The sequence below is a fragment of the Buceros rhinoceros genome, unplaced genomic scaffold (genome assembly GCF_000710305.1).
Source record: "Buceros rhinoceros silvestris isolate BGI_N320 unplaced genomic scaffold, ASM71030v1 scaffold8301, whole genome shotgun sequence".
In the NCBI taxonomy this organism is placed as follows: domain Eukaryota; kingdom Metazoa; phylum Chordata; class Aves; order Bucerotiformes; family Bucerotidae; genus Buceros; species Buceros rhinoceros.
In genome coordinates this window covers 11,147-22,100 of record NW_010393634.1, presented here as the reverse complement: position 1 = coordinate 22,100, position 10,954 = coordinate 11,147, and positions in this window count along the sequence as shown.

The window sequence follows — 10,954 nt, the reverse complement described above, 5'->3', positions numbered from 1 at the left end:
GAGTTCCTCACTGTATTGGAATAGAGGGGACAGTGGCCTTGTGCATAAAATGGGGTTTTATAGTGCTAGTACTGTAAAAAGGAAATATCAATGAAGTAAAGCCACATGCTGTTTACTACTTAACTGTCTTAACACTGTAACGCACACACACACACGTGTTTTTTGTTTAGTAATAGAGAAGCCATTCACACAAAATCTCAACAGCCCCTGAATTTTGATCCAAACTGATTGAGCTGGAAGCAAAAAAAGCATTTGGAAAGCTTTTTTAATTTCTTGCCATTGTCACATGCTATTGCATTTCCTGAGTACTGTAGCTCCTAAGTCACTGGCAGTTTTGTTCATTCAGAATCTGGACTTGTGCCAGGGCCAGCAGCAGAAACATAAATATCACAAGGAGGGGCTGTTTTTTCATGTTGTTTCACTCTAACCTTTTGCAGTTTTTTCCATCTTCTCTGTGCAGTAATTGTTCAGTGCCCAGTAGTGAACAGAAAAGCAGGTTTTTAGAAGCCGTAAGGAAAAGGAGAGAGAACCTCTGCCACACCTGCCATGCTGCACTAATAGTATACTTTGATATTGGATTGTCTGTGGTCAATCTTCATTCCTTCACTCAAAGGTATTGTATGTGAAAATAATATCTGTAGTTAAAGGGACTATCATGCAGAAGGACCGGGAACTCTTGCTTCAGAATAAAAGTCAGGCAGTACCATTCACATGTAAAGGGATACTTCTGCCATGGGATAGGGTCCCAGTTACCGTAGAATGGAGTAACTTTTCTGATGGCTGGAGTTTAGTGTCCACTGGAGGTGAGAAAAGGAAATAGAAGAGACTGAATTTATTTTTAATGACAGTTCTTCTCTTTTGCCTGACTGGAATCAGGATGTGTCTAGAACCATAGCAGATACAGAAGCTAATCCCTCTTTTCCCCAAATTATTTTCCATGTCCAAAGGTTTGGATTCTAGAGGACAAATATGCAGACTATTCAGTACTAAATATTTTGCCTGTTGCTACTGGTGATAACCTTTTCCAAAAAGGAGCATATAAATTTAAAGAGAATGTTAGTACTGGGCAAAGCAAATCTAAGTAATGATGGAACTTAGTCCTGATCTCCACCCAACTCCAGATACCGCTTGTGTTAATAGGAAATAAAGCCAGTAGTTCGCAGCGTTCTAGTTTTTGTCCTGTCCTTACATTGCTCAGCAAACTGATTAATTACTTCTGCCTTAAATGTAGTCATAATTTTCACATTTTGCCATGTAACAGACAATAGCTATGCTGCGCGGGACAATCCATCCCCTCACTGCTGCTAAGCCAGGACTGGATTAGTCATCTTTGTCTTGGGTTTCGCAACTTTCACTCTGCCCTTCTGCCAAAACACAGCACCATGGCATGTTGAGTCACCCTACAAACACAGTTAATCCAGTACCCTTCTCCATCAATGGCCAATAGCAATTGCTTCAAAGGGATTACCTTGTTAAAAAAAAAATTGAGGGACTGCTTTTAGGAAGAGTGTCTTCTGAGTACCTTAGGGATAAGAGTAGGCTGGCACTCTCAGGTTTTATATATATTCCATTGGAGCTTTTTTTACATTATGATTGGGTAGTTGTGTTCTAGCAGAAGCTGCAGCTGCCCCGTAATGGATAAGTATTGCATTATGTCAAATTAGGTTAATCTCTTTCTAATTCCTTTCATCACTTAGTGCCGAACTTTAACTTTTGCCAGGAAGCACAAAGATTTTTTTTCCTTCTTCTACAGATTAAAGGAATCCTGTGTAATGCAGCTATAATTTATCCATTTTTGGCTCCCATTGAGCATGTGACTTTGAGAGTACCCAGAGGCAATGATTTTCATGTGTTACTTAAAAATGTACTTCCTTCTAATTGTTTTAAATTCACTGCTTCTCAGATTTGTTCAGTTCTTGTACTAGGAAAAATATCCTGATCTTCAAGTCTCCACAGAATCCTTTTCTCCTTGATCTCTGTACTGACGTCATCCTCTATCTTCTATATACTTTTACCTTTTCTTCTTTTGCCCCTCCTTTCTCTCATCTTCATGCTGCTTTCGTATGTTTGGATCTTCTCCTTTTTCTTCAGATTGTTTTTAGAAAACCCACTTCCTTTTGTGAACTTTATTACCTGTCTCTTCATAATCGTATCCAGCTCTGCTGCCTTCTAGACTGTTTTCCAGTGAATTGCCTTCCTGTGAGTTAATAAAAGTCCCTAGATCTTGTCTTTCCAAATGTTGCGTGGCATGCAATTACTCTCTGCACAATTACTAACCTTATTCTGGTGTCTTTACTTGTTGCCGTGCCTTCGAGATAAGCTGTAAAATACCGCTTGTGCAGTCCCCCAGAAGACGGTCTAATACGAAGTGTGCACTCATCAAGATGTGTTTTTACCTCATCTTGAGAACACATCCTGTAACTCTATTACGAATACCTTACTGTATAGATACGATGCTTTGTTTCCAGAAAAACTACCCCATGTGATCTACATAATATTGTGTTAAGAACGTGTGATTGAAATATTACAGCACTATGAGTGTGAAGAGCATGGACTGTAGCCATCTTGTGGTGTATGAGGCGTGGCAAGAATGGTATCTTTTTAACAACGCGTTGGTGGTTGTGTTTGTTATTTTAGTATTTTTGAACTGGATATATAGGCTTTGTGTAAGAGATTATGTCAGACTTAGAGAAACGTTACAGAACATTTGTGTCAGCTATGAAGTCGCTAAATATCTGTGGTGCTGAAGAAAATGTCCATCACTTTTTTTTTTAAGCCATTGACCAATATACAGTTTATAACTTACTGCAGCACCAGAGTAGTACAAACATTATGTGAGCTCTCCTGTATGGTGTCATTCTAATTTAAAACAAACATTTTAAGAAGTTATTACTTTACTACTTCTTTCCACGTTTCCAGTCACATAAGGTTCCTTTTTCATCTGACTTTGCATTCCTTTTGATTCATATTCCCCTGAACTGTAGGCTGACATAAGGGGCCCTTTAGGTTGAATGAAAGGAGAGTTATCAATTGCCAAAACTATGATTTATCTGGAAAAAAAAAGTAAAGGGCAAAAGAAAAATGAATTTACTCTACATATAAAAATAATATGAAAATTTTCTCTGTATTTTTCGTTACTTCAGTGTAAAAGTTGTATTTAGACTTGCCTGGCTTTACACTGTATTGTGAGTCTGTGTTCTCTCATATTCATTGCTACTGCCTTCTTTACCCCTCAGACAGCCAGCTATGAATGAAAACATGAACATTCTCAGTCCACCTGAGTACCAGTGGCAGAATTTGCTCCATGTTTTACACTCTGGTACATACACCACTTTCCACAGCAGTTTGAGCTCAGGCCCACTGAAGTCAGGGGCTTGTTATCCGCATATGCGGTCCTGTCTTGGTTGCTGAGTTTGTTGGTTTGTGGTTCTTTTGGTCTTTTTTTGGGAGGGAGGGTGAGGAGTGTTGTTGAGATTTTTGGATTTGGTTTGGGGGGTTTTTTTTTGGTGGGGGAGTTGTTAGGGGTTTGTTTTTTTTTAATTAGCATTGTCAGTGATTGATGAGGAATTATGCAATCTCTTCTTTTGGCTGGCTGTGCCCAAATGAGATGATTTTACCACATTTATAAGTACAGTTGTCATGTCAACTGCAAGGCTTTAGCAGTAGCTGCTTCTGAGTATTTGTCATGCTTGGTGTCTGGCAGAGGCAAAGCTACTTAAGACAGGCTGCTGCTGAACTCTGCAGTAAACAAGCCTTGAGGACCCTTCACATTTCTGCTGCTTTACTTTATCTCTAAGGCTGTGACATTCAGCATGAAGATGAGTGGATGGTTATTCGCGGTGTTGAAGATAACAGGGTAAAGCTCTAATGACAGCTCTCTTGCTCTTAACTTTTGCAATCCTGTAGCTTTTAATGCTAACTTTAGTCGTAATGCACACCACATCTGTAACTCACTAGCAATATTGTTGTCAGCAAGATGAGACTGGATTATTTTACCAGTTTCTCATGGGTGTAACAGTATAATCTGTAACATAAATAGCTGCCTGGTAAGACACAAAACACAATGCTTCTGGTGCTTTGTGAGATCTGATGACTCCCTACTCATAGGTGTGATAGATGGTGCTGGATTCAGCTGTAGCATCCATAAACAGTCTAGGATATAGTGTCTTTGGGAGATGACTCTTCTTCTATGTTTTTGAAATCAGCCTGTGCCTTTAGAGCAGTATCTAATGTTAAATAGCTTGCAGCTAGTGACTGAGAGATCTTAGCTGATGATTCCTGGTCTTGGGTTTTGTTCTCCCTACAGAATCACAGGTTTCAAGCCTAGAAGTTGTTTTAATTAGCTAGTCTAATTGACCTGTCAAAGAGAAAAAAATAACCTGTAATTCCTGGCAGGAATTATATGGCAATAACTTCTGCTCCAGCTAAAGCATATCTTTTAAAATAAACACCAAATCTGAATGTAAAGACATTATTCCATCTATCTTGAAAACTTGCTATACCCCCAGATAGATTGTTACACTGGTTAGTTACCGTTTCTTTTAAACATTGCTGTGTCCTGGTACTCACCTGCATTTATTTCTGTAGTTGTCCAAAAGAGCATGACTATCACTGTTATGGCCCATGATCACTTCCCCAGCTTTATTTGTGAAGATGCATAAGGGGGACCATGGGATGGGAGGTGTTATGAAACTATTGTGTGACCTAATATTTGATTTCTTTGGGGTTTCTGTGATGACATCAGTTTAAATGTTGGAACGATAACTGTTAGGTCCATGGTGTCTGTAGTTCAGGGCTACCAGATAGTAAGCAATTAAGCTCCATAGCATTAGGGAGTGGAAGGGATACCATAATCCATAAGAAATTGGTATAACTCAGATCACAGGTACCATATTTATTTTGAAGCTGCTGGAGGTGACAAGAGTTGCTCTAGAATTGGATTGTGTGACAGATTGTCTGCCTCCAGACCTGTGGCTGTCTTGCGAATAGAGTCTCTGGAAAGGCTGTCTGGGTATGGACAGAGAGCTGGTATGGCTGTGAACGTAAACCGGCCTGTGGAGGCTCACACAGTGCCACGTGCCACAGTACGTTTGGTCCTGGGGGCAGCAACTGAATGATGCTGACGCTGGAGCAGAGGTGTGCTCAGGAAGGTCAAATTTTCTGGAGTGCTTTCCTTATGTGTGCTCATTTTTGATCCAGAGGCTGAATAATAATCTCTCCAGAAGAATTAATACTATATTCTTCGTCTCAGCTTGGATTTTCCAAAACAAACAGCCTCCTCTGGAATTTAAGTCCGAAGAAATTGTCCAAAATCGTTTTCCAAGACAATCATACACCCACCAAAGTAACATAATTTACTTTTTCTTCAACATCTTTAAAACTGAGTATAGATTTTGTCTTTTAATGACTGGAGTAAAGGACTTGACCTAGACATTCAAGAGGTAAGAACACCCAGACCTTTGGGGTCACATATAAGAATAGAAGTTTTATAGTTGTTTTTTTATCTAGTTCTGACTAAAAAAAAAAAGGATCCTGAATGCATAAAATGATGTAACTGAACCTTACCAACCACATCTGAGGCACACCACTCACTGTAAATCAGTACTAATCTGCCTTTTGACAGAACACTGTGTAGAGGCTGGAGATCTCTGTGCAGCTCTGAGAGTCACCTCCTGAATTTAGCCTTAGATGGGTTTTACTTTCCCCCCTTTCTGAATCCTTGTCCTCATCAATGAAAATGCGTTGTGACTTTCACCATTCTTGGATGTGTGAGGTGGGGATTTCTCCGATGAAAAGGGCTATAAGATAATTAAGTGGGGTTTTTTTAACGAGACAATGAAGAAAAGTGTTAATAATTACTCTTAGAAAATGATAACAATTTGCTGGTGTCAAGTAACGATACCCTACACCAAGCCATCTCAGATAACGCAGAACCTATTGCACGCAAAGCTGATTCCATACAGTAACGCACGCAATTTTACAGCGTACAGTATGTGTCATACTCTAATACAGACAGCATAAATATTATAACAGCAGTAGGCAAATAAAAGCAGCAGATCCCATCACTGGCGCTCTCTAATAGCAAAGAGCTGTCAAAGTGATGAAGAGGCCATCATCTGCTGGGTCAGTCCTTCAGGACAAACGGAAGCAATTTGACAGCCCCACAGCTGTCTGTCATCTGTTCACAGCCACAGGCTGCTAAGCGGGGGGAGAGGGGAGTGTTTCGTCCCCACCTCCACCCGGACAGCGATCACCCCGCAGAGGAGCAGCAAGGGTGCTCCAGAAGCTGTGTCCCCCAAGGGGCCGCTGCCCAAGGAGGTGTGCGCTCAGCTCGGAGCAGAACAGCTCCACAACAAATGAGGTTACGCTGGCAGTGTGGGTGAAGTAGCATCAGTACGTGGGGGGGGGTTCTGCATGGTTTTTTTTTCTGTAGGCTCATACTGTATGAATCAGTGACTAATAAGTCTCGTAATAAAGGATACTATTAAGTGAAATTTGCATTAATAATGCTGGCAAGATTTCAGGTCTACAGATGTTATTTATAGTACATGACTAAACAAATACGTCCCCACTCTGAGGCTCTGGAGCAATTTACTGATTTCCTGTACAGGCTAGTTCATACAGAGATTTAAGTAAATAGTGCATTTGGATGTGTTGCTTGGAACTATGCTCTGAAACTCTAGTAGGTAATCATATTAATGTTTAATTTTAAAATGGTTTGGAAATGCATATATGTTTGCAGAGGTTTAGATACTAGCCCTATCCAGTTCTCACAGAGAAATGCATTTTTCTGCATTGCTTCTTTAAAGAAAAATAAAATATTTAAAGAATGTAGCTACACAGCAGAGTTGAAATGAGTAGAAATGTTAGAAATAATTCTGGAAAAAAATAGACTTGGCAAAAGCTAAAAAAAAAAAAAATCCCAGTTCCTCTCCCTTTCATCTGGTTTTGAAATTAATTCATTTTTCGTATTTATTGAAGATTAATTGCTAATGAGAGAGACTTTGTAGTTTTAAAGTGGTTTTGAGTAATGAATATAATAATATTGCAGGTTTAAAGGCCTTCAAAACTGAAGAAATCTAGAAATTCACTAAACTTTCTGGTCCACTCTTCTGGCTTTTACATGTGTCATGAGAAATACAAGAAATATTATACAGCAAATTCAAAGTGTCCTAAATTATGGTACTTCGATGTGGAGCATCTCTAAGCCATGATGCTGATTATTAAACAATAATTTTCAGATTTCTCAAATAATTTACAAAGAAAACAGCAATGACAGCAAATAGACAGAAACATAGTTTGTGAAGCACCTCTTACCTGAGAATTTAAAAATTCTCAAATTCAAACAGTTGAAAAAGATACATGCTGACATGTAAAAAGAGCTGACTGTATGATGCCTAAATAATTTGCTATAAAAATATCACTTACCATTGCCAAGTATCTTCTTATTTAAGTCCACTATCATCATGCCTTCTTGCATGTGAAATATGCAGCAGAGTCAGTTCCCAGCGTGTTAAATACTTGACGAAATAATAAATGCGCTGTAACTCCTCACTGTTTGGGTATTTGACTGTAGCTCCTAAGCATTCAAAGTGACTACTCAGTGTAACAACTTTTCCTCTGCAGTGAATGCCTTGCTCTTTGCCAGCAAATCTTTAATGCTTTAGATTGGGTATTTCCAACTACCGCCCTACTCGCCAGGCAGATGTGTATAAAAGAGATGTTATTTCACTGAATCAACCACTGAGATCGTAACCCTTTTCCTGTACCACAAACAGAAATGTAAAACCTCAGACTTTCCTTTTGGACTTTTACTGACTTGTGTCTGTTGTAAGAAAGCAAAACACAACTAGTCCAAGAGCTAATATATGGAAAATGTGTTAAAATGTTTTAGGTCATCGCATTGCTTCTCATTCCTGCAGTTCATTGGTTAACTGGCTCGTCCTGTGTTTATGTAGTCGCATGCTACAAATACAACACCTAAACTTCTCGCCCAAAGTTGAAATGATTCATTTATTACATTTTACACACATGCACCAAGGGAAGAAAAAAAAAAAGGAGAAGAAAGAAAACACAGAGTGCTCATTTAACCCAAGTGAGAGAAAACGCCTTTCATAAGGTCTGTACAGGCTTTTGGAGGTTTTTCTTTGGTGAATAAAGTCTGTGTAGGGGAGGGAAGAGTTTTGTCTGAGGATGGCAGGAATCGAGCTAAAGCAGACATAAACCAGGATCCTTTTGCTAACATAAAGTAGTTGCAAATATTACTCATATCAGATGACTTGAGAGGGATTCATTGTTCTGGAGAAGTGAGTGAGGCACGAGGAGAAAGAAGGTATTTTTGTGAGGGTGTGCGAGATTCTACTTTGATCTCTGAAATCACATTGTTGGCCAACATTTATTGATGCCTTTTTGTGATATTATTAACTAAATAGATAATATGTAGGCTTTCCATCTTCTGGCTGCTTATAAATACCAGTAAATTAAATCCTGTAGCCACAGTGGGGAGAGCACAAGCAAACTCATGAGTGGGGGCCGTACGAAGCAGTGGAAAATAAGGCTGATAAAGATATTTCCTCTTCTTCCTTGTCTATACTGGAAAGAGCGGGGCTACATGCGAAGTCGCTATTCCATAGGATGTACCACCCTGATTTCTGATACGAGCTGTGGATCCAGTCACTGTTAGAAAGAGAATACAGAGGGTAAACCCTTGTTCTCTGGCATCTGTCCCAACCATAATATATGGACCACTAACGAAGCTCTGATGGAACAGTGTTATTCTGCCTTCGCTCATCATCCTCTCCAGATGGGTATTAGACTTAATCAGATTCTAGCCCTAACAGCTTGTTTCAGGACCACAGCTGGAATCCGCACGTCTAGACTAGCACTGATTTATTCCTGGCTCTCAGACCTTTGTTCATGCTACTATTCCATATGCTTCCTGTTAGAGAGGCAATAATGCCATTTCACAGTATAACTTAAATTTTTCTTTTTTCCTCCCCTTTTTATTGTAATTAGAATTTATTTTGCTTATGTGGGAAAATGTCCTGCCTCTGGTCTGGACAAAACTACTGCCAGTTCTGCTGGAACAGAGCAAACTTCCAGACAAACGGAATAAAGTTCACAAAGGAAACAGTTAAATTTTCTAACTGCCTTCACTGTCACAGAAAATGCTAAACACATTTGCAAGTTACATAAAACTGCACCAGTTCATATTTTCCCTTCCTGGTTTCACAGCCCAGAACAGCAAAAGGACCTTGTGATATTTCTAGGCTCTCAAGAGTTTAGTAATAAAAATAAAAATCCTCAGCAGAAAACAACACTCCACACCCTCCCACTGCTGGGCAAATGACTTTCCCATTTTCCTTACTTATCCTCAGACTAAACAATGTTAAATTTACGAATCTGACATCTATTTATAGCAAACATCCTACCCTAGGAACCACAGAGGTTGGTGTATATCGTTGTCCATAATCCACAGGACGGCTTTCAACCTGGCATGTCAGCAAAGTAGGAAAGAAACCTCCTGCCTTAATCAAAATCTAAGCACTATATGCCCTGAGGCTTGTATAGCTCTAAGCTGGGTGCTGGGGTGTACGGGGCTGTTCCTCTGCTGTAAATTAGCCTCTGATTTTAGTTTTTCTTGTTTACTGTGAGTGGTAATTGATACTGTCAACAGCATCATGCGCTTCCATCAGCTGGCTGCAGAGCATGGGGAAGTGGCCTGCGGAGTAAGTACTGCAGGGGGACAAATTAATGGATGTCCAGCAGCGCTGACAATCCTGACAGCAGGTACCGAAGGAACTAATCTGTTGAGCTGTGCCTGTCGTGAAGGGAAAGCGGGCTAAAAAGCTGTGTGGGGAACAGTGGGGTAACTGGTGTGAGACTGTGGAAAAAGCAGAGAAATGTTTAGATATGCAGGTGCGGGGCATGCGGGGAAGGAGGGGGTTTAGGGAGGAAAGCTCTCAAGTTAGGGTGCTAGACTGGAGTTGTGGAAGTGGGTAGAGAATGAATGGAAGGTGCTGGGTATAGGCAACTGCTGAGCCCAAGCTGGAGAAGACGGGGGTTGTACTGAGCCCTGTAGACTGGGCAGGGGGTAGAGCAGAGAAGAGATTCAGTGAGGAACAGATCCTCTCTCTTTTTATCTGGAGCAGCAGGGAAAAGACATTCAAGCCTTGTGCTCAAGAGAAGCTCATCCACAGGCTGTATGAATGTTCATCCATTCATCTCAGTGGATATGACAAGGTCAGTAGCTCCTGCTATCCTTGTTTACAAACTGATGAACTGAGGAGCAGAGAAGTTGTTTAAAGGAAAAAAAAACCTGAATTTGAAGGATGTCACAATTTTGACACTTTAAAAAAATCTTTCACTTTACAGAAGTTTATCTATGCCCCCAAATCCCTTTTAATTCCCTTTTCCAGGTGATTCCTATTTCTTTTCAGTTAAAGAAAGCAAACTACACTAATCTTAAAATGAAGAAGAGTTTATTGATGTATTTTACGGTACTGTTATTATTTCCAGTATTATTCTCCAATCCATCTTTAGTATAGCCTGATACCTTGTTTGCTTTTTTGACCACTGCTGGGCGCTGAGCAGAAGTTTCCATCAAGCTGTCCACAGTAACGCCCAGATCTTCTTCTTGAGTGATTTTGCAAACCACCAGTGTGTATGAATATTCAAACTGTTCCTTTCGATACACATTACCTCACACTTAGCTGCACTAAATTTCAGCTACCATCTTGTCTGGTCCCTTCCTTTAGGGTTGGGGTTTTTTTATATAAGTTTGTGGCTTTTCTAAAGGATCGCATAGAATCTCCTAATTATACTGTCTCTTCTGTTGCATCCTTGCTTTCCAGATGAGTAGGATATGTATCAAATTAACCCTAGTTTTGGTGTAGGTCTTAGGATCTCTGCTTGTTAACATCCTTCTTGGCTGAAAATAACCATTAACTCGTAT